Source organism: Zalophus californianus, chromosome 4, assembly GCF_009762305.2.
Source record: "Zalophus californianus isolate mZalCal1 chromosome 4, mZalCal1.pri.v2, whole genome shotgun sequence".
Lineage (NCBI taxonomy): Eukaryota > Metazoa > Chordata > Mammalia > Carnivora > Otariidae > Zalophus > Zalophus californianus.
In genome coordinates, this window is record NC_045598.1 from 111,637,085 (window position 1) to 111,659,779 (window position 22,695).

Sequence of the window (22,695 nt, forward strand, 5' to 3'; positions counted from 1 at the left end):
CTATGAACACTCATGTTTCAGCCTTGCTTGAGACAGACAGCGTGCTTCACCTTTCAACTCAGGTAGAAATAGACTAGATCTTTTGCACCAAACATTGAGTATAACGTTACTTCTTTGGTTTTGTTAAATCTTTGGTCTTTGTCAAATGTCATTAGAAATAAATGGGACACACACATCTTTTTTGCCATGAAACTTATTGTAACATTTTTTTTCATACATATTCATTGTCTTACATATTGAGCATTTATGATTGGTATAGTTTAATTACACTATAAATCTTAATTTGTTAGTGGTCACTTGGAATGCATTTAACTTATAACATTTAACATTTATCCAAGAAGAGAGATTTGTTCTTCTGAGTAAGATTAAGCTCATCCAGGGATTATTCAGTATTTGTAAGGAAGCAATCAAGGAATCTGAGATTATTAGATATTCTGCAGGACAAGCAATGCTAATTCTTCAACTAATGGCATGGGAGAAAATGAGAAGAAAGTTATGAACAAAAGAGATTTAAGAGACAAAGCAAATGAATGCAACATGTGGACCTTTTACAGACCTTAATTAAACAAAACAATAAAATCTATGAGGCTTTCAGGGAAAAGTTCAAAAGGAATTGGGTATTCAATGATATTAAGCAGTTCTCACTAATTTTATTAGGTATTTTCATGGCATTTTTTTGTTGTTTAAAATGTTCTAAATGTTAGACATGCCAACAGAGATATTGACAGTTGAAATAAAATGGTATAAAAATTGTTTTAAAATTCAGCAAAAAATAAAGGTGGGGGGAAGATAGAACTAGTAACCAAATATTGATGGCTATTCAAAGTGAATTGTGTGTACAGGCTGGGTCACTACACCATTCTAATTCTATACTTTTGAAAGTTTTCCTAATAACACCTATGTAATGCATTAACAATAGAATATAACTAACGGCTTTTAAACATTTTATTTTTTTTTATTTTTTTTTTAAAGATTTTATTTATTTATTTATTTGAGAGAGAGAATGAGGGAGAGAGAGAGCATGAGAGGGGGGAGGGTCAGAAGGAGAAGCAGACTCCCCGCTGAGCAGGGAGCCCGATGTGGGACTCGATCCCGGGACTCCAGGATCATGACCTGAGCTGAAGGCAGTCGCTTAACCAACTGAGCCACCCAGGCACCCGCTTTTAAACATTTTAAAATTTAATGTTAAACAGTGAACTTCAAAACTCAAGGTTTCTAGGTGAAGGTAAATAAATCAGTAAGTCACTGTACAGCTGGAGAGATAAGAGGAATGAAAATTGTATTCAATGTGAAAAATAGACATTGATTTGGGATTAAAAGGGATTGAGCTCAGTAGAGGCTTTAATGTCAAGAAGTATTTTTTCCTTTTAAATCATTATTGAATTTTAAGACATTTACATTTCTTTTATAATTTATACCTTCTTTCATTCAGCCTCGGGAAAAGTAAGGGACTGTGGAGCCATATTTATGTGCCTGTTGAAAAGTTACAACTTCCTTTTTTGATTCATACCTGTTTGCTAAAGGATTAATTCCTGGATTTAGGATTTGATAATTTTTGTTATCTAGACAATATGAGTTGATTTTTCCACCTAATGAGTTTGCCTAAGTACATCGCAAAAATATCAGACACCACTTCTTCCTGCAGGAGGGGCTTTTGCTCCTAACAGGAGAGCTTGTCAACTTCCTAGCTGAAGCTAAATCTTGCCTTATCAATGTCCCACTTTCGAAAGTCTACCTTGTTCTTTATTTTCAGTCTTTTCTTTCCTCCTAGTTTTCTGTATCAGCATTTATACATGAGATAATTTCTCTAATCTTCAATTTTCTTTGCTTTGATTATGCAAACAATTAAATATAATTTACCCCCAAACTCTCTCACTGATCTGTTCCCATCTTGCCACTCCCAGGTCACCTCTCTGACCACGCCTCCCCCAACTGTCTTTCCCCTGGACAATGCTAACAGGCCACAGATCTTACTCCTTTCAAAATGGTATTCATATGGCATGTTGAAGTGGTGCCCATTTTCCATTTGTTATAGTGCAAACACCCACTTAAGGTGTTATGGGCTGAATCGTGTCCCCACAAAATTCATATGTTCAGGCCCTGACTCTTCCTACCTCAGATGTGACTGCATTTGGAGTAGGGCCTCTAAAGAGGTGATTAGGTTAAAATGACGTCATTGGGATGGGTCCTAATTCAATATTAGTGGAGTCTTCTTAAGAAGAGGAATTAGGAGACAGAGACATCAGCCATGTGCACACACAGAGGGAAGACCATGTGAGGACACAGCAAGAAAGTGGCCATGTGCAAACCAGAGGGAGGCCTCAGAAGAAAACCACACCTTGACCTTGGACTTCTAGCCTCCAGAACTGTGAGAAAATTAAGTCAGCCAGTCTGTACTTTGTTATGGCAGCCCTGGCAAACTAGCAATACTCATGGTTTTCTATGTTTTGGTCTATTATCTTTCCAGTTTCTCTTATTTCTGTTTATCTTACCTACTATGCTTCAATTGCAATTCTGCCAGTATTTTCAAGCTGCCATGTTCTTAGCCTTTGCACCTCTGTACATACTCCCTTTATCACTTTGCTTAGCCTTCAGGCCTTTGCTTAAATCATACCTCATTAGAAGAGTTGCCTTCATTTCTAAACAAGTTCAGATCTTTCTGATATGTATTACAATAGCATGCTACACCTTTCTATCACCACATCAGTCATAATGTTCTTTGTGTGGTGATTTAATTAATGGATATTTTCATTGGGCTAGGTTGAAAGCTCAAAGAGATCAGTTCCCTAGGTATTTTAGGACTGCAGAACTGGGATTAATGTTGGAAGGCTATATGTAAGAGATTCATATTTACCAAAATTTACAAAACACTATTTGAAGCTTTCTTAGAAAAAAGTCCTGTAACTGACCCAATGCTTGAATTAATTAGATGCATTTTAGTTTTTTTTAAGAAAGAATGAAAATTCTAGAATCTGATGATACTTTTTATCTGAAAGAAGCCCTTCCTAGTGTCACTTCTTAGCTTCCTGTGACAAAATATAATTTCCCCGATATGTGACATTTGATCACTTAACTGAGGACCCCTGTAATTTCAACTAATAACTGGGTTTTACAGAATAAAAAATCATACTAAAGCTTCATTATTTATAGGATTAATAATAATAATTTAATTTCTCTGTCACTTTTGTGGGGCCACATTTTATATTCTAAAAGAACTGAAGGAAAAAAACAAAAGAACTGAAGATATGAATATATCAGGATTAAGAAATTAGAAAATTTTACTACCATTGCTATTAGAAATGTGTCTTTTTAAACTACATATCCCAATTACAATAATTTAGGGATAAATTAAAACAAAAATCTTATAGGGGCACCTGGGTGGCTCAGTCGTTAAGCGTCTGCCTTCGGCTCAGGTCATGATCCCAGGGTCCTGGGATCGAGCCCCACATCAGGCTCCCTGCTCTGTGGGAAGCCTGCTTCTCCCTTCCCCACTCCCCCTGCTTGTGTTCCCTCTCTCACTGTGTCTCTCTGTCAAATAAATAAATAAAATCTTTAAAAAAATAAAAAAAAACAAAAATCTTATAGAAATGAGATTATGATGGTTAATATGTACTTATTTTGAAGAATTCACCCAAATTAAATATGTCTGCATTTTAAATTTACTGGCCTTTATTATTGTGGTTAAAATTCAAGGCTGAAATCCCCCTTCTCCAGTCCTAATACAATATAAGGTCTTATTGTTTCTATCTTTAAGGTTTCTATTATTTTTACTTTTAATTTATTGGTATCTAAGCAATTTGAACTATCTTTAAAGTTAACCAATAATTTCATTTTCAGATATTATGTAATTTTGAAAATACACATTCTGAGATTCATATGTTCATGTAAAGTTTTCATATTAATTGTTACACCAATAACTTTCTGTTTAGAAATTAATGCAATGTAAAGTCTTTGGTTTGTGACCACCTATGTATTAACCACTGATTCATAAAAAAATAGCTCATTACTCAATATTTTGATTTTAAAATAATCTTTATGCCCTAAAGTTTACTGGCTCTAGCTTCATTTATTTTCTTCTTCTTCTTCTCCTCCCTCATTATTTTCTTTCCTCCTACTCTAAAATAATAAATATATCACAGTTTTTGCACTTTCTCAAATGTTAATATGCAAAATAATCATTTAGGAAGAGCTTGTTAAAATATAAATGTTGCATTATCAGCAGAGATTCTATATTAGCAAGTCTGGAGTGAAGCCAGGAATCTGAATTTTTATAAGCACAATGAATGAATGATCTTAATAGATAGTGTCCATTTATAGACACTCCAAAGGCTTCTAAATTTATTTCTTATGTAGCAGGAAGTTAAATTAGAATTTTTGACTAAAGCACAAATATATAATATATATGGTATACCAACATGGCCAAGATGAAAATTTTAAAAAGAAATAACTGGAAACTATTCCTGGTACACCTTACTTACATTGAGCATATAAAAGCAGTCTGACTGGGGTGCCTGGGTGGCTCAGTAGTTAAGCGTCTGCTTTCGGCTCAGGTCATGATCCCAGGGTCCTGGGATCGAGCCCTGCATCGGGCTCCCTGCTCGGCGGGAGGCCTGCTTCTCCCTCTCCCACTCCCCCTGCTTGTGTTCCCTCTCTCACTGTGTCTCTCTCTGTCAAATAAATAAGTAAAATCTTTAAAAAAAATAAAAAAAATAAAAGCAGTCTGATTAACAAAATAGTTTGTGCAATGGATATCTCTAGACAGAGCTGCTGGAGTGAACTGTGAGTTCCTTTACCCTCAAGCTAGTGTGAATAGTCTCAACAGAACCAGTTCTAGAGCTGACTAAGTGTCCCCACAATTAAAAGATCATGGTGGACAGATGTTTGACTCATGCCCAGACAATCTGTGAGACATTGGATGGTTCTTGCTCCATTGGCAGAATTAGCAATGCCTTGGGAGCAAATACACTCCCAGTGTGTTAGGGAGTGCTTCTTGTAGACAGATAAGACTACAACTTGGGGAGACATTCACACAGACACACACACATTCATGCACCCCTTTCCCCACAAACAAGAACATGGCCAACATCCTGGGGGAAAATCCTGAAGAAAATACATTACCCACATCAAAGTAAGTCCAGGGAGATGTTCTTAGTGAGGATCTTTGAGGAACCACTGGAAAATGTATAAACTTCAAACATTTCCCAAGTTTATGAAATGATAATCATCTTGTGACAATCAGTCTCAAAAGAACTTTACCATCCTTCTACCATGTGCCTGTGCACTGCTTTTCCTAACTAACACTGAAAATATTTTTTTAAAAATCACAATTTGCAACCTTGGGGCAAGTGAAAGAAGAGAAAGACCATATCTCCTTCTGTGCCTCCAGAAGTTAGCTCACAGAACATCCAACTGGGAATAAAAGAAGATACAAGTTTAAAGGAATTTCATTACTTCTAATATAACATAAAGTCAGACATATTTAATCACTAAATTGAAAATGTGTTTCTAAGTTCAAGTGACCAAATAAGTTATGATATTGCCAATGTCTTTATCCAAGAGCAGAGGAGGAATTTCTCCAAATACATTTTAGAGGGAATCGTTAAGTGCTGTTTGTTGGATATGCCAGTTATAAATCCTAAGTGTCATTTAAATCCTTTACTGTTTATCAAAATTCAACCCGGTTTGAAAAACAAAACAAAACAAAAAATAATAAAATTATATGCAGTTAGGACATTACTGTTCTTTAATGGTGGAAAGAGCTCTGAAACAGACCATTCTCTTTGGGGCATGGGAATGTCATCATTGCTTTGAATATTCCATATCGTGACTTCACTGAGGGGTTCTGATTCAGAGATTCTGTGGCATGCAGCCAGGAACACCTACTTAGTAGCTCTGAAAATTAATCTGAAATGCACTGTAGGTTGAGAACTATAGGTTTATAGAGAGATCTAGGGTGTGGCTTAGGGTTTCTTCTTGATCTCTCTGTGAAAATCATACCTATAAACTGATGTATCGAAAATTTTTAAGTGAACTAACAAGTTGTGTCATCGAATTAGGCATTGTAAATTTTGTCCTGGGCAAGGAGAGAAAATGTCCTTATTTCAAGATCTAGATACAAGGACTTAACAATTGGCTATGTGGTTACAAAATTTTTTTTCCAGTTGTTCAGTGAACTGAATAAGATGAGATTTACAAAGTACTTGGAAGAGTGTCTAAATTATAAGAGCATTTTGTTGGCTTATATAGAAATGTGGTAGCTATGCAGAAAGATAAAAGGTGGTGATTGATAGATGATAGATGATAGATAGATAATGATAGATAGATAGATAAATAGATAGATGATAGATAGATAGAGAGATAGAGAGATAGAGAGATAGGCAGCCAGATTGAGGGGCCAAGTCTACATGTTGTAAGAATCAAATAGATAACTTACCTCACAAAGTGAGTGGCATAGAGTAGGATAAATATTGGGTAATTTTCAAACATCTGTCACTCTAGGTTTGTGATTCTAGTGAGAGAAAAGAGATGTAGGGCAAGAGTGGCACATAGTGGAAAGATCTCACAGGCAGTCAGGGTAACTGGGCCCTGATTCTAAGTTCTGCTGCAAACAATTTGCAGGACCATGGACAGGTGACCAAAGCTCTGAAAACTTCTTCATTTTGGGAAGAAAAGTTCAACTAGATCACTGGTTAGCAAATTTTTCAGTAAAGCACCAGACGGGAAAATGTTTAAGCTTTGAGGGCCTGTGTGACACCAGTTGCAACCACCCAAATGGCCTGCTGTTTTTGCAAGGAAGCAGTCGTAGACCATACATGATCCAAGAAGACGGTGTCTATGAACACTGAAATTTTAATTTCATGTAATTTTCCCTTTTTATAAAACATTCTTTTTTTTCTTACTTTCTTCAATCTATGCGATATAAAAATCATTCTCAGCTCAGGGACCAGAAAAAAGAAGTGACAGACTGGATTTGGTGCCAGGACTAGAGTTTTCGGACCCCTAAATTAGAGTATTTCCAAGAGCTGTTATACTCTCAAGCGCTAGACTCTCTCTCTCTTTCTTTTTTCTTTTTTTGAGAGAGAGAAAGAGAGTGCACACACACACAAGAGAGAATGGGGGAGGGCAGCGGGGGAGAGAGGATCTTAAGCAGACTCTACATCCAGCATGGGGCCAGACTGGGGGCTCGATCTCACGACCCTGACATCATTACCTGAGCAGAAATCAAGAGTCAGACACTTAACCAACGGAGCCACCCGTGCTCCCCTCGGGCTCTTGGTTCAGTTATTATGACTGCTGTCCCTCCTCAGTCTGTTTTCTCATTTCTCTGCCATATACTTATTTCTGCCTATCCATCTGGTATTCTTTTTGAAAATTACCTTATAGCTACAGGCTCACAGTTTTTGAAAGGCAGTCACAAAGATACTCCATTCTTTCTCTGATACTTTTCATTCATCAAACAGGAAGTTAACTCACCTCCTTTCAAAATGTTCTGAAATCTGTAATCATAGCCAACTTCATTCTAAAATGAATATAAAGCCTCCAAGACTTGGGCCAAGAGTAATCATTGATTAAACTGAATTCAATTAAATAAATCTAAAAAAAGGCAATCTTGTTTCCTCATAGAGATTGGAGATGAATGATCTCAGCATTTCTTTGATTTTTGTATTGTTAATTTAAACAAAATAAATGATACCTTACTGCCACAAATGCTGGTTGTTCAGTTTTTGTGTCATTTCCAATTTTCCTACATGTCTAATCTTTTGATGTGTTATAGCTTCTGCTTTACCTAGTGGAAGTTGCTGCTTCTTTATAATCAAATTTTATTAGCTTTATTATAATAATTTTTTATTATTTAGTCATATTAATTTTGTTCTAGAAAACTTCTCCTCCCAAATTTTAAGTGTCATTTATTTCATGAGGATAAATAATTTATTTCTGAGTGTCATAATTCTAGGTTTTTTTACTCACATTCTAGGTCTTAGGAGTATAAGATTTTGCTAGAATACATAAAAAAAGGCTAAAAGAAATATAATTTTGAGTCCAGCATAGAACTGTAAATATTATCTATACACAGAGCCACTTTAAAATTATGAGTTTAAAAATTTTTAATAAAAAAAGTGGCTTTATGTACAATATGAGAGATAAAGTTTAGGCCCTAGGAAAGATTCTAAATTAAAAGATACTAGGAAGTCAGGGGCACCTGGGTGGTACAGTCAGTTAAGAGTCTGACTCTGGGTTTCAACTCAGGTCATGATCTTCAGGTCGTGGGGTCGAGCCCTGAGTCAGGTTCTGGGCTCAGAACAAAGTCTGCTTGAGATTCTCTTCTTCTCCCTCTGCCCCTCCTAGTCATTCTCAATCTCTCTCTCTAAGATAAATATTTAAAAAAAGTTACTAGGAAATCATAAAAAGCTATTTTCGTCACATGACCAGAATAAAGTATGTTTCTTGTGGCAAATTGATAGGAGAAATAATTGGCATTTTAGGAAAACTTCTATTCCTGATTTTAACCAAATAACTATCATTTCTTTTGTGTTTTCTAATAAGCTAAACACAAAATTTTCTCCCACTCTTCTCCCTCAAAGAAGTGGTGACATCAAAGCTTATCTAGTGTTTCCTGCACTTGTCTGTGATAATGACCTTGGGAAGCATATGTTGAAATAAACATTCCCCACACCTTAAAGATTCTAGGCAAAGAATCTGCATTAACAGGTGTTTGGTATTATTATTTTTTAAAAATTAAATCAGGCACATTTGATAACCCTGGGTTTTTATTTAAGAATTAAGGATCAGAGTCTTAGTTTCTTCTGCTTTAAAATTGGATAATATTACCCATTATAAAACACTGATTAGAGGATTAAATGAGAAAGCCCATGTAATGGATTTATTTCAGAACTTGGCACACTGGAAACAATAAATCACTAATAATCACAATAAAATATAAGTAAAATAGCTTTAATGTTGGCATTCATAGGTAAGGGTATTACAGATACATTGTTTTATTTATCAGATAGAACAATTTCCTTCAGTCAACCAGCTAAGAAGTTTCAAGCAAATTTTTAAACTTCTCTGAATTTTTGTTTATCCTACTCTAAACTGAGGGTTTAAAATAGTTCTAGAAGTATTGGGATAAAGGAAAATTTGAAACTTTGAAGATAATTACAGTAAGAGACCAAACTCAGCAAACAGAAAGGTGAAATGCATGGGATTCAGAGTTAAACAGTTGCACACATGAAATGAGGATCTGGACTTCCTGTCTTGAGTCTACTATTACCGGCAGTGTACAGAGCCGCAGAACAGGAGGAAAATCTGCAATCTTGGTGTGCAGTGTTGCCTGCACCTGATTTATTATGTCTCACCTCCAAATGTGCTCATTTGTTTTAGTATATTCTGTTTATTGTCTTTTCCCCTTTTAAAATAGTGATTTATTTAAATAGATTTTTTTTAAGGTTAGCTTATTTCAACATTATATTTATGGTAAAGAGTGTCAACTCCTAATTAAAAAAAATAAAAAGCAGGGGCACCTGGGTGGCTCAGTCAGTTGAGTGTCCAACTCTTGGTTTTGGTTTAGGTCATGATCTCAGGGTTGTGAGATGGAGCCCCTTGTCAGGCTCCATGCTCAGCTGGGAGTCTACTTGAGATTCTCTCTCTCTGCCCCTCTTCCCCTCATCCTCTCTGTCTCTAAAATAAATAAATAAATCTTTTTTTTAAAGCAAATATTAAATGAAAATGGTGATATTATTTTTTTAGTCAATTCATTAGTTTTATTTTTGTAACATATGCCTCATACATGAATTAGGTGAACACTGGTGATATAATAAACTTGCTTTTTTTTACCTTGATATTGACTTTTTGACCTTAATATTTTATTTTTAACTTAAAATTAGTTTAGCGTTGTTATAAATGGTGATGTTGCCAACTACATTTTACTTTCACGCACTAACTTGCATTTTTATTTACTTATTCTTTATTTTATCTATATATCATCTATCTATTATCTATCTATCATCTGTCATCTATCTATCTATCTATCTATCTATCTATCTATCTATCTATCTATCTATCATCTATCTATTTATCTATCTTTTACTTATTCTTTACACCATAGCTGTCTGGTGTTTGATTCTCACAGTGTGCCATTTAAGCTTCTTGAAGGCAAGAGCTCTGTCACATGAATCAATAAAGCTTTAGCATTTGTAAAATGAATGAATGCACGGATGATTTTCCTGAGTCTCTCTCTGTGTTGTGTGTGTGTAGATTTCTTTTGTGTTTTTAATATTTTACTTTTCTTTGCCCCCTGCTACTTTCTAACTGTAATTGCCATTATTTATAGTGTGCCTTATTGCCTTTAGAAAAACATACAGCCACCCAGGCTCCACCAACATACAGTTTTCTTGAGTGAAAGAACTGATTTCTGATTTACCTTTTCATCCCCAAAGTTTGCCCAAGTCTCAAGAATTCCTTTTCCTGTTTCAAAATAATGTGGATTTATAAGTAATTGTAAAGTTTGAAGATACAAAAAACTGTAAGTTGGTCTCAAGAAGATACATTAGGGATGGGAAGTATTTTCCAAAGAGTAATCAGTGTTCAGTCACCATTGAATATCTATTTCTTTCCTTATGTGTTGTGTTGTGAACACACAAAGATAAGGCAATGTCCTGTTCTCAACGAGTTTACAGTTTAAAGACAGAGAAAATAACCAGACAGAAACATATGTAACACAAAATAACTCAAGCCCTGCAAGAGAAGTATTTACATAACACAGTGGGTCACAGAAACTGGAATGACTAATTTTATCTGTGGATTTCAGGAAAGTTTTCTCAGAAGTTACACAGTTACACAGCCCTGGTAATTTTTACACATGTTTAGTCTATACAAGTATATTCTTTATATACACATATGAGAAAAAATATATGTATAAATATATGAAGTGTATATATATATGTAAATAGGTATAGAATATATAGATATGTAATTAGTATAAAATATAAATATATAATTTGATTTACATTAAATAGTAAATGTATACAATATATAATATAAATATATTAGATTTAATATCAAATGTAATATTTAATATAAATATAAATAAAATAGAGAATCTATATATATAGAATATAAATTTAAACATTTAAAAATATGTAAAAGCACTTCTATAATGGCAAAGTAAGGACCCTTTGAAATCCATGTCCTCATAAAAGGAAGGACCCCTCTAAAAGAACAGGAGAACACTGGCAAAAATTGTCAAAATTAACTTTTCCAAAAGTCTGGACATTAATCAGTGGCTTATAACATTTCAATAAAATGATTGACCCTCATCAAAAGCCGTGACCTTTCTGCATGTTAACTGCTGTATTTTCATTTTTTATCTCAACTTCCATGCTATCCTGGAAGACCAGCCGCCTCGCAACCACGGTAGATGTGAAAATTCACAGCATAGCTACCACTAGAAGAGAGGACAGCAGATTCCTAAGGAAGCCCCATCCACAGAAAACTGTTAGTACTTGATTTGTCTGATAGCTCCCTGGAAAATTCCTCTTTGACAGGATCTAGTTTTATTTGATCTGACTCAGAATTTGCACAGTGAAAAGCCTTTTTCCCAGGATGTTTGTTGAAGGCAATCAATGACATTTGTTTAACATTGTAACTGTCCGTGCCAGCAATACCAATGGGGCAAAAAAGAGGCTGGTCAAAAAACTTAAAAAGGAAATCTGGGAGATAAGATGTCTATACAGGGCTTTGAAAAGCTCCAATATATTCCTGGAGGTCTAGAATACTATCTGCATCATCAAGGCTGGGCATATGCCCAGGAAAGACCTGAGAAGGCTCCATTCTCTCATCTTTGGCTGACTCTGAGGCTCTCCACAAGCAGAAAGTAAAGGCTATGAGAGAGTTTTAAACTGCCATAACATTGGAAGCATGCCACAACACAAACATGTGTGCACATGCACACACAAATACGTACACTGAGCTGAGAATTAAGTGGCCACACACAAAAAAGAATATAGATATTACATAATTAGTCTAGGAATGTCCAGAGAAAAAACAAAACAATAACAGCAGCAAACAAAAACAACAAATTTTTTTAAGATTTTATTTATTTATTTGTCATAGAGAGAGAGAGTGTGTGTGTCCACAAGCAGGGGAGGGGGATGCAGGGGGAGAGGGAAAAGTAAGCTCCCCACCAAGCAGAGAGCCCAATGTGGGGCTCAATTCCAGGACCCCGGGATCATGACCTGAGCTGAAGGCAGATGCTTAACCGACTGAGCCACCCAGGTATTCCAGAAACAACAAATCTTGAAGATATGGGGGATTAGTTTAGAGAATTGCCATATTATATTATTTTAAATGTTCAATTTTCACCAAAATTTATAAGACATACAAGAAATAGCCCAATAACCCAATACCAGGAAGAAAATCAGTCAATAGAAACTATTCCTGAGGAAGTCCAGATAGAATTATTGAGTGAAGCCTTTAAATCAGCAATTATAAATATATTTTAGAAATCTTAAGGATAGGGCGCCTGGGTGGCTCAGTTGGTTGGGCGACTGCCTTCGGCTCAGGTCATGATCCTGGAGTCCCTGGATCGAGTCCCGCATCGGGCTCCCTGCTCGGCAGGGAGTCTGCTTCTCCCTCTGACCCTCCCCCCATCTCATGTGCTTTCTCTCTCATTCTCTCTCTCTCAAATAAATAAATAAAATCTTTAAAAAAAAAAAAGAAAGAAATCTTAAGGATATTATATCTGACAAATTAAAGGAAAGTATTAAAATGATGTCTCACCAACAAAAATTATAAAAAAAGAGATATAAATTATTTCTAAAGAATCTAATAGGTATTCTAGAGATGAAAAGTAGAATAACTTTAATAAAAAATTTGCTAGTGAGGTTAAAGAGCAGATTTGTGTTGGCAGCAGAAACCATCAGTGAATTTCAAGATGCATTAACATATTATTTATATGAGGAACAGTAAGAAAAAATAAATAAAAATGAATACAAATGACTTCTGGTTTCTGCTTTGGCAAGTAAGGAGCTTAGAAATCATTACTTCCATTCTCAGGAGAAAAAATAATTGAATAAATTAAAAATCAACAACTATTTTTACTCATCAGAGAATTGAGGTCACAAAACAAAACAGTGCCCTCTAAATTGGAGAGACAAATAGGCAGATACAGATAATCACAGCTTACCACAGCAGAAGACCAGGAGCAGTAACCTCAGTTGGAATTAGTACTAGGTAGGAAAATTTAAATCATGATTAATGGATTACTGGGGGATCAGTGTGGATAGTTGCGAGTTAAAAATTCCAAAGGTGTTCAGTTTTGTAAGACTCCCAACCCCAATATTTTTCTGAGTTTTACCTTGGGGATCCCTATTAGATGAGAAAAATGTCCTCGTGCTGCTTGCAAAGGAAGGGAAAAGTAGCCATTTTGAAGTATGCCCAGAAAATTATGTTCTTAAGACCTGCCTTCAAGGGAAAGAGTTCTACTACAGACTAGGGCTTTACCAGAGACTTACTGACTTGAGGGAAGGGAAATTCCCAACTCCAGCCCACTATAGCCTTTGTTTCTACCTGAGGGGCGGGGGAAATATAAAAAGACTCTTGTGCAGGTCACACAGCACAGGGCCACAAGCTCACCTAAAGACTGACATTAAATCATAAGTCTAAAGAACACTTCTCCTACCCCCACACCTTACTACCACACCAATAGGGCTCCTGTATAATAACAGGAATACAACCGAAAGAACTGCATGTCTGATTTTATTTAAGTTTTAGGGAAATCCAGATACCACAGGGGAGAGAAATACAAGGACACCACAGGAATTTAAGCCAGTGACACTAACAGCTCTAACAGGAAGCACAGCTTAACTACTGGCCAGATGAACATAAAATCTCACATTAAAGGCCAATTTATCTCAGTTCTTTTAAACCTGGCTTTCTTTTCTTTCTTTCTTTCTTTTTTTTAAGCATTGTTTATGTTTATAAAGTAATACCTGTTGCTTGTGGACTTTTTAAAATTTGTTTTGTTGGGCGCCTGGGTGGCTCAGTTGGTTAAGCGACTGACTGCCTTCGGCTCAGGTCATGATCCCAGAGTCCTGGGATCGAGTCCCACATAGGGCTCCCTGCTCTGCAGGAAGCCTGCTTCTCCCTCGGCTTGTGTTCCCTCTCTTGCTGTCTCTCTCTCTCTCTGTCAAATAAATAAATAAAATCTAAAAAAACAAACAAAAAAAACATTATAAAAAATAAATAAATAAAATTTGTTTTGTTACTGCTGATTTCTTACATTTGTATCTCTGCATGATACAAATCAAGATTCCAGATAAGGGTTTATCATGGAAACCTGTATGATTTTATTAATCCCCAGATGCTACAGGCCCTTTATTTTTATAGTTTTATTTAATTAATTATTTTTAATTTAAAAAAAGATTTTATTTGTGTATTTGACAAGAGTGAGAGAGAGAGTGCATGACAAGGGGGAGAGGCAGAGGGAGAAACAGACTCCAGCTGAGTGTGGAGCTCAATGCGGGGCCCGATCCTAGGACCCCATAATCATGACTGAGCCAAAATCAAGAGTCTGAGGCTCAACAGACTGAGCCACCCGGTGCCCACTCATTTTATTTAATCTTTTTTTTTTAATTTGAGTATAGTTGACACCCAATGTTACATTAGTTTCAGGTGTGCAACACTGTGATTCAACATCTCTATATGTTATGCTATGCTTACCATAAGTGTACCTACCATCTGTCACTATACAATGCTATTATAGTATCATCAATTACATTCCCCAATTTTTGTCCCCAGATTTATTCATTCCATAACTGGAAGCCTGCTTCTCCCTCTCCCATTCACCCATTTTACCCATCTCCCCATCCACTTCCTCCTGGCAACCATCAGTTTGTTCTCTGTATTTTTACAGTGAAGAAAACTATCAACAAAGCAAAAAAACAACCTAGTGAATGTGAGAAGACATTTACAAATGACATATCTGATAAGAGGTTAATACCCAAAATGTATTAGGAATTTATACAACTCAACACACACAAACATACACACACAAAAAAACCAAACAGTCTGATTAAGAAATGGACAGAGGACCTGAATAGACATTTTTACAAATATATAAGATTCTCAATATCACTAATCATCAGGAAAATGCAAGTTAAAACCACAATGAGATATCACCTTACACCTGTCAGAATGGCTAAAATAAAAAGATGAAAGTAACACGTGTTGACAAAGATGTGGAGAAACAGGAATTCTTATATATTATTGGTGGGAATGTAAATTGGTACAGCCACTGTGGAAAGCAGTATGGAGGTTTCTCTAGAAACTAAAGGTGGAAATGCCATATGATCCAGTAATTCCACTACTGAGTATTTACCCAAAGAAAATGAAAACACTAATTTGAAAAGATATATGCACCCTTATGTTTACTGCAGCATTTTTGACAATAGCCGAGATACAGAAGCACCCTAAGCATCCACTGATAACAAATGGATAAGGAAGATCTGATATATATGTGATTTCTGTATCTAGCTACCATCTATCTATCCTCTATCTATAATATAACTCAAAATGGATTATAGACCTAAATGTAAGAGCTAAACTTATAAAACTTGAAGGAAAACTTGAGAATATTCATGCCCTATGTTAGGCAATATTTTCTTAACCAAAATCATAAGCAAAATGTTAAAAAATATATAAGCTGTGTTCTATTAAAATTACAAAAACACTTTTTCCTTCAGTGAACACTATGAAGAATATAAAAAAATACCAAACTCTACAAATTAAAGAAAATATTTGCCAATTATTTTTGATGGATCTATGATGCAGAATATATAAATAAACTTTTAACTCAACAATAAAAAGATAACTCAGATTTTAAAAGGGAAAAAGTTGAATGTACATTTCTCCAAAAGAATATAAGCACATGGAAGTATAGTTAACATCATTAATTACCTTTGAAATGCAAATCAAAACTACATTAAAATGCCATTTAATACCCACTAGGATAGCTACAGTCAAAACCCAACAACAACAAATGTTGGTCTATATGTGGAGAAATTTGAATAATCCTGCATTGCTGATGGGCATGTCAAATGGTGCAGCCACTTTGGACAACCTTTTGGCCTCTACATGGTTAACCTAGAGTTCCAAATGACCCAGTGATTTGACTTCTATGTATATGGCAAGATAAATGAAAACATTTCCACACACTACTTTCACAAAAAGATTTATAGGAGCATTATACATAAGAGTCACAAAGTGGAAACAATCCAAATACCCATTTACTGATGAAAAGATAAACAAAATGTGGTTGTCCATAGTGTAATATTATTTGTCAATACAAAAGGATGAATCATTGATACATGTTAGAACATGGATGAACCTTGAAAACATAAAGCTAAATGAAAGAAGATATTCACAAAAGACCAGGTATTGTATAATTGCATTTATATAAAATGTTTAGGATAGGCAGATTTATCCAGTTGCCCAAGCCAGACACCTAGACATTATTTTTGAACACTCTTCACCTCCTTATATTCTACATCCTGTCCATCACCAGGTTCTGTGTTTTTTCTTTTAAAGAAATTGTGAATCTCTCCAGTTTTCTCCCAACCATCCTTGCCCAATCCACCATCTTCTCATACCTAGAGTACTCAGCAAACTCTTAAGCTGTTTCCAACTTTTTTTCCATAAAATCATTTGTTATGCTGTTGCCAGAATGCTTATTCTCATCTGAGCATTATTCAGTGTCTTCCATTTTTCAGGTTAATGTCCAAGTTTCTTGATGTGGTTCTTGAATAACCTGCTCCCTGCCCACCTTCTCAGCCATCAGTTCTTTTAACTTCTTTCACCCCTATGGTGGACGTACAATGACCTCTTACATTCTTCAAATGGATGCAAACCTTGTCATTTCAAACTTGCCACTGTGACTCACTCTCTTTCCTGTATTGATGTCAACTGCTTCCATGGTCCCAACTAGCTAATATGTACTGAGTAGTCAGGAGTTGAGTGAGCTGCTACTGCTTCTAGGAATCTTTCTCTGACCTCCCCCATCCTGGTGTGGTGTTCTTGCTATAAACCTCCTTAATACTTTATTGTAATTATGTGTTTAGTTTTCTCTATTCCGTATACCATGTTATATCTGGGAGAATAGGGGTCACTCCTATTTCATTAGAGCTTGCTTTGAAAAAAATCTCATGTCCAGTAGATATTTTTTGAATGAATGAATGCAATACTCTCTGAAAGATACCTTCCAGGTTTTCAATAAACTTTGAAAAACACATTAATGCTCTCGTTTCTCTGCTCCTTGGTTTTATAGTGAAGAAGTCCATGTCAGGGGGCTCCATAGTGCTGGAAAGTGTGGGGTAGGGAGGAAAACAGATGTTTTTTCCTGTGTGGGAAGCTTATTAACATCTCTGACTCTCATTTTTCTCATCTGTAACAGGCATGATAATACTTCAGAATATTGACTGAGGATAAAAAGAAATGTATGTAAAGCATGCCAATGTAGTAGGTGGTTCTTCTCTTTCCCACCTTTGCTCAAAAAACCTCTCTCATCCTCACTCAGCCTTGAGAAAGGATATCTCTGAGGTTTGACATAACTTACAATTCATCCTTTTTCTCTCATGTAAGAAGTTATTTGCACCATTTCTAAGCTAAACTTAGAGAGATACGCCCATCAATATATTTTGTAACTTTTTAAAAATTTATTTTTGTATAGATTTGATAGTGCCCCTTTCTTTTAGAAAATAAATTTTACTGTCTACTTACTGAAAACAATGGATGGTATACCATGCCAGACAATCTCTTTGACCCCATTTTTCTGTCCTTTCTCTTTTCAAGGGCTTGGAAGCAGCTCCAAGGGAGGGAAAAAATGAATCATTGCCTTCCTGTACATGCATTTTGAATTGTCAGATTGAATTTGAAAATAGCCTTTTATTGTTTCACTTCACAATAGAGAAACCATGGATTTCCATCAACCTCATGATCTTCTTTGTTCTCTGGGTCCTCCAGCTTAATCTAAGGATTCTCTGTTCTTAGGTTTGAATAAGGACCTGGTGAGAGCAAGTTAGTGGAAGACCATGTATTCTACATATAAGACATTGAGCTCAATCATGAAGGACAAAGCTGAATGGGTGTAGAAATTTTGGACTTAGCACTAACTTTAGGTGCTTTTCTCTGAAGGAGAAGAACCAGCCCCTTACTTGGGGCTACATCCTCCTATCACTATGGAAACTCATCTCTCATTTTTTTCATGATTGCCAACCATATGACATAGCAGAAAAGCTATGGCAAATAGTGAAGTCAGAAGTTGGGAAAGAGCTTTCAAAATATACAGCCAAGTGCTCGCTTCGGCAGCACATATACTAAAATTGGAACGATACAGAGAAGATTAGCATGGCCCCTGCGCAAGGATGACATGCAAAATATACAGCCAAATCGTTAAATTTGCAGGCACCAGAGCCTAATTGCTTGGGTTCGAATCTGTTTGCAAATTATATGAGGCAGGTTTCTTACCTCTCTGTGCAAGCCATCACATTCTTAGTCAGATAGGGATACTAATAATAGTGCTTTCTTCCTAGGTTGTTGTATGTTTTACTGTAGGTAAGATGTGTGGGACATTGTGTGGCACAAGATCACAGTCGATGTTAGCTATCATTAGCAAGCATCTCCTTCCAACAGTGTCAAGTAAGACAAATGAGTGAGTGGGCTCCACGGAGCAATAGGGGATTACCCAAACGGTAGTGCATTGGACTATATGTATTCGGATCAAGGGTGGACAGGCTTCACTGTGAAATAAACAAGCAAGCTTACAGATTCTCACTGAGCCTCCAGTCTCGGTTCAAGAGGCTGACCATGTCAGTCGCACTGCATTTTGAGGTTTAACCTAATAAATTTGTTATGTCTAGCAATATATTGTCACAGCAGGTGATATAGACAGCTCTATTTCATTGTGCATTTCTGTGGTGATTCAGCAAGACATAATTTAGAGGAAATATTTAGAACTGTGATTGTTACTAAGGGATTGATTACGTGGATGGCTTTCCCTTTCTTCTTCCCTCCCTCCCTCTTTCTTTTTGTCTCTCTGTCCGTCTGTCTCTCTCTCTCTTTTTCCCTTCCCTTCTCTTTTTTTTGGGGGGGGGAGGAAGGAATTGTATACTCATAATGTGGTGTTATCCTTGCCAAAGATAGGTTATTTTGTCATAGGCGTTCTTTCATCTTTTGTTGCATTAGTCAACCAAAATGTAGCTGTCAAAAATAAGTTCAGCCCATAGATGGAAGTCAGGATGCCTGACAGTAAAATGTGCTAAACTGATGATATCTTGCTGGGACATGTGCCTTGGCTGAGCCTGTACATTTTTGCTTTTTTCTCCTTTTGAAGCCTTAGTTCTTTTTTTATTTTTTTTAAGTCTTTTTAATTTCATATGAGCTGCCACAGTGCAGCAGAAGGTCTGTGGGCTCTAAAATTAGAGAGAACTAAGGTCAAATGTAAGGTCTGGTACTTATCTGGGCGAATTATATGAACTCCTCAAGCGTCAGTGGCAGTAAAATGGAGATAATGTGTACTTAGCAGGATTTCTTTAAGGATTAAACACATAAGGCAGATGCTGGTGTCTACAGCACTATATCCATAGGATAAGGTGTAAACACGAGCTTTCTCCTGTTGTTTTAAACTGTGAGTGACCTGTGAACTGAGGCTGTTTGTGCACCATAAACTGCGGACCCCATAGGGCTGAGGAGCTATAGCAAGGGGCCCTAGGACCCACAAAGGCTGTACACATGTTCTGTAGAATAGATGAATGACATTTTCACGACACACTATACTTTTTCTAGTGTATGTAGATGTTTATGCAATTAATAAAAGCAGAGACACACAGAATAGAATTTTTTTTTAATGTGAAAATCTCCATCAGTGGTTCCTAAATAGAGTGATGATCATAGCAGTGGGGGAGAGTGGGGAAGGGTCTATGAAATGTTTTGCGGTGTAAAATAATTATAATTATCATATGGCCTGGAAACCATGTATCTTATCTAAATCCTTCCTTTTCTTACAAGAAAACTGAAGCCTAAAATGATAAAGTGAATTGTTTGAGGTGGCACAGCTAAGTAAGGGGTAGGTCAGAGTCTAGAAAACATATGACTTCACACACAGTCCTCTCTTCTTTCTACAGCTACCTCTGATTTCTTAAGTAAACTTTTAATTTTGAGATAATTATAGACTGACACGCAGTTGAAATAATTGATGTAGATGATCTTGTGTATCCTTTACCCAGTTTCCCCCAGTGGTAACAATAACAATGACAAATGACAGTATAGTCAAATAACCAGGATACTAACATTGATACGGTCAACTGATCTTTCACAGATAATTGCAGTTTTACTATATTTACGTGTGTGTGCATCTTTGGTGCTACACAATTTTATCTTGAGTACAGATTCTTGAGTATATCATCCGAGTCAATATACAAAGTTTCATCATTAAAGGGATCCTTGCTTTTGTGCTTTGATAACCATCCCAACCTCTCTCTTACTCCTTTCCACAGGCCCCCCTAACTCTGGCAGGCAATAAATTATTCTCCATTTTTATAACTTTGTCGTTTCAAGAATGTTATATAAATGGAATCATATGGTGTGCAACTTTTTAGGATTTTCTTTCAGTATCATTCCCTTGACGTTCATATAAGCTGTTATGTGTGTCAGTAATTTCTTCCTTTTTATTTCTGAATAGTATTCCCTGGTAAGGAGTTACCATAGCTTGTTTAACCATTCATCCATTGAAGGACATCTGGATTGTTTCTAGCTTTTGGCTTTTACAAATAAAGCTGCTATAAACATGCATTTAATTTTTTTGTATGAACAGAAGTTTTTATTTCGCTAGGATAAATTTCAAGATTGCAGTTGCTGGATCGTATGGAAGTTGCCTGTTAAATCAGCTTAGTTTTAGTTTTTATTTTAATAGCTTTATTGAGATATAATTCATATACCATACAATTCACCCATTTGTCTGAAATTAAAGTAAAAAATTAAAAAAACACAACCCTCCCATTGAAACATACAATTCGTGGCTTTTAGTATATTCATGGAGTTATGCATTCATCAACACATTCAAATTTAGGACATTTTCATTACCCAAAAAAGAAACTGCATTCCCAGCCATCACCCCTCCCTCCCCCAGTCCTTCCAATTCCCTAAGCATCAGGCAGCCACTATACTTTCTTCTTTCTATAGTTCTACCTATTCTGGGACTTCCTTACAAATGAATCATGAATTATGTGGTCCCTTGTGATTTGCTTATTTCACTTAGCGTAATATTTTCCAGGCTCATCCATGTTGGAGAGAGTATCAGGTTTTTATTTTTATTTTATTTTATTTTTTTAAAGATTTATTTATTTATTTGAGAGAGAGAGAATGAGAGAGATAGAGAGCACAAGAGGGAAGAGGGTCAGAGGGAGAAGCAGACTCCCTGCCGAGCAGGGAGCCCGATGTGGGACTCGATCCCGGGACTCCAGGATCATGACCTGAGCCGAAGGCAGTCGCTTAACCAACTGAGCCACCCAGGCGCCCTAGAGTATCAGGTTTTTAAAGTGATTGAATAACATTCCATTGTTCATCATTTGGTGGACATTGGGGTTGTCTGCATTTTTGGTTATTATGAATAATCTTGCTATGAATATCTGTGTACAATTTTTGTGTGAATATGTTTTCATTTATCTTGGATATGTCTTGGAGTGGGAATTGTTGGATCATATTGTAACTCTAATATTTAACCATTTGAAGAACTTGATTTCCCAAAGCAATAGTAACATCTTCATTCTCACCAGAATTGTGTGAGTATTCCAATGTCTGTGTGTCCTCGTCAATGCATGTTATTTTCTGTGTTGTTGATTGTAGTCATCCTAGTGAGTATGAAGTGGTAACTCATGGTTTTGATTTGCATGTTCCTGATGGTTAATGATGCTGAGCATATTTTCATGTATTTATTGTCCTTTGTGTATATTCTTTGGAGAAATATCTATTGAGATCATTTGCCCATTTAAAGAAAATTGGGTCATTTGTTTATTATTGAGTACTAATTATTCTTTCTATATTCCAGATACAAGTGCCTTATCAGATTCATGATTTGTAAAAAAAATTTTTTTTCTCATTCTGTGGGCTATATTTTTAATTTCTTAATGGTGTCCTTTGAAGTAAAACATTTTTAATTTTGATGATAACCAGTTTATTTTATCTTTTGTGGCTTGTACTTTTTTGTGTTCTATCTAAGAAATCATTGTCTTATTAGCCAAACTCACAGGGTTTACACCTATGTTTTCCTCCATCACCTTAGCTCTCACATTTAAGTTTTTGATCCATTTTAAGTTAAAGTTTTTATTTTTTTAAAGATTTTTTTTCACTTGAAACAGAGAGATACAGAGAGAGAGAGAGAGAGAGAACATAAGCAGGAGGAGAGGCAGAGGGAGGAGAAGCAGACTCCCCACAGAGCAGGGAGCCCAACATGGGGCTCGATCCCAGGACCTGGAGATCATGACCTGAGCTGAAGACAGATGCTTCACCATCAGAGCCACCCAGGCTCCCCTAAGTTAAAGTTTTTAGATGGTGTGAAGTAGGGGTCTTTCTTTTGTCCATTCCCCCTTTGCCCCCTTATTGCAGATGCTTGAACTTAGAACTTTCAGCACTGTGTTGAATAAAAAT

At 36.0% G+C, this 22,695-nt stretch overlaps 1 protein-coding gene and 1 non-coding gene across 2 annotated transcripts in view; both read left to right on the plus strand.

Annotated features, from left to right (window-relative positions):
* The window catches only part of SNTG1 (syntrophin gamma 1), a 942,975-nt gene that overhangs the window by 139,567 nt on the left and 780,713 nt on the right, over positions 1-22,695 (plus strand). The gene's annotated exons all lie outside the window — the stretch shown is intronic.
* On the plus strand, positions 18,345-18,451 carry LOC113917151. Its single transcript, XR_003518145.1, has one exon. It is a non-coding gene; the product is annotated as a U6 spliceosomal RNA (small nuclear RNA).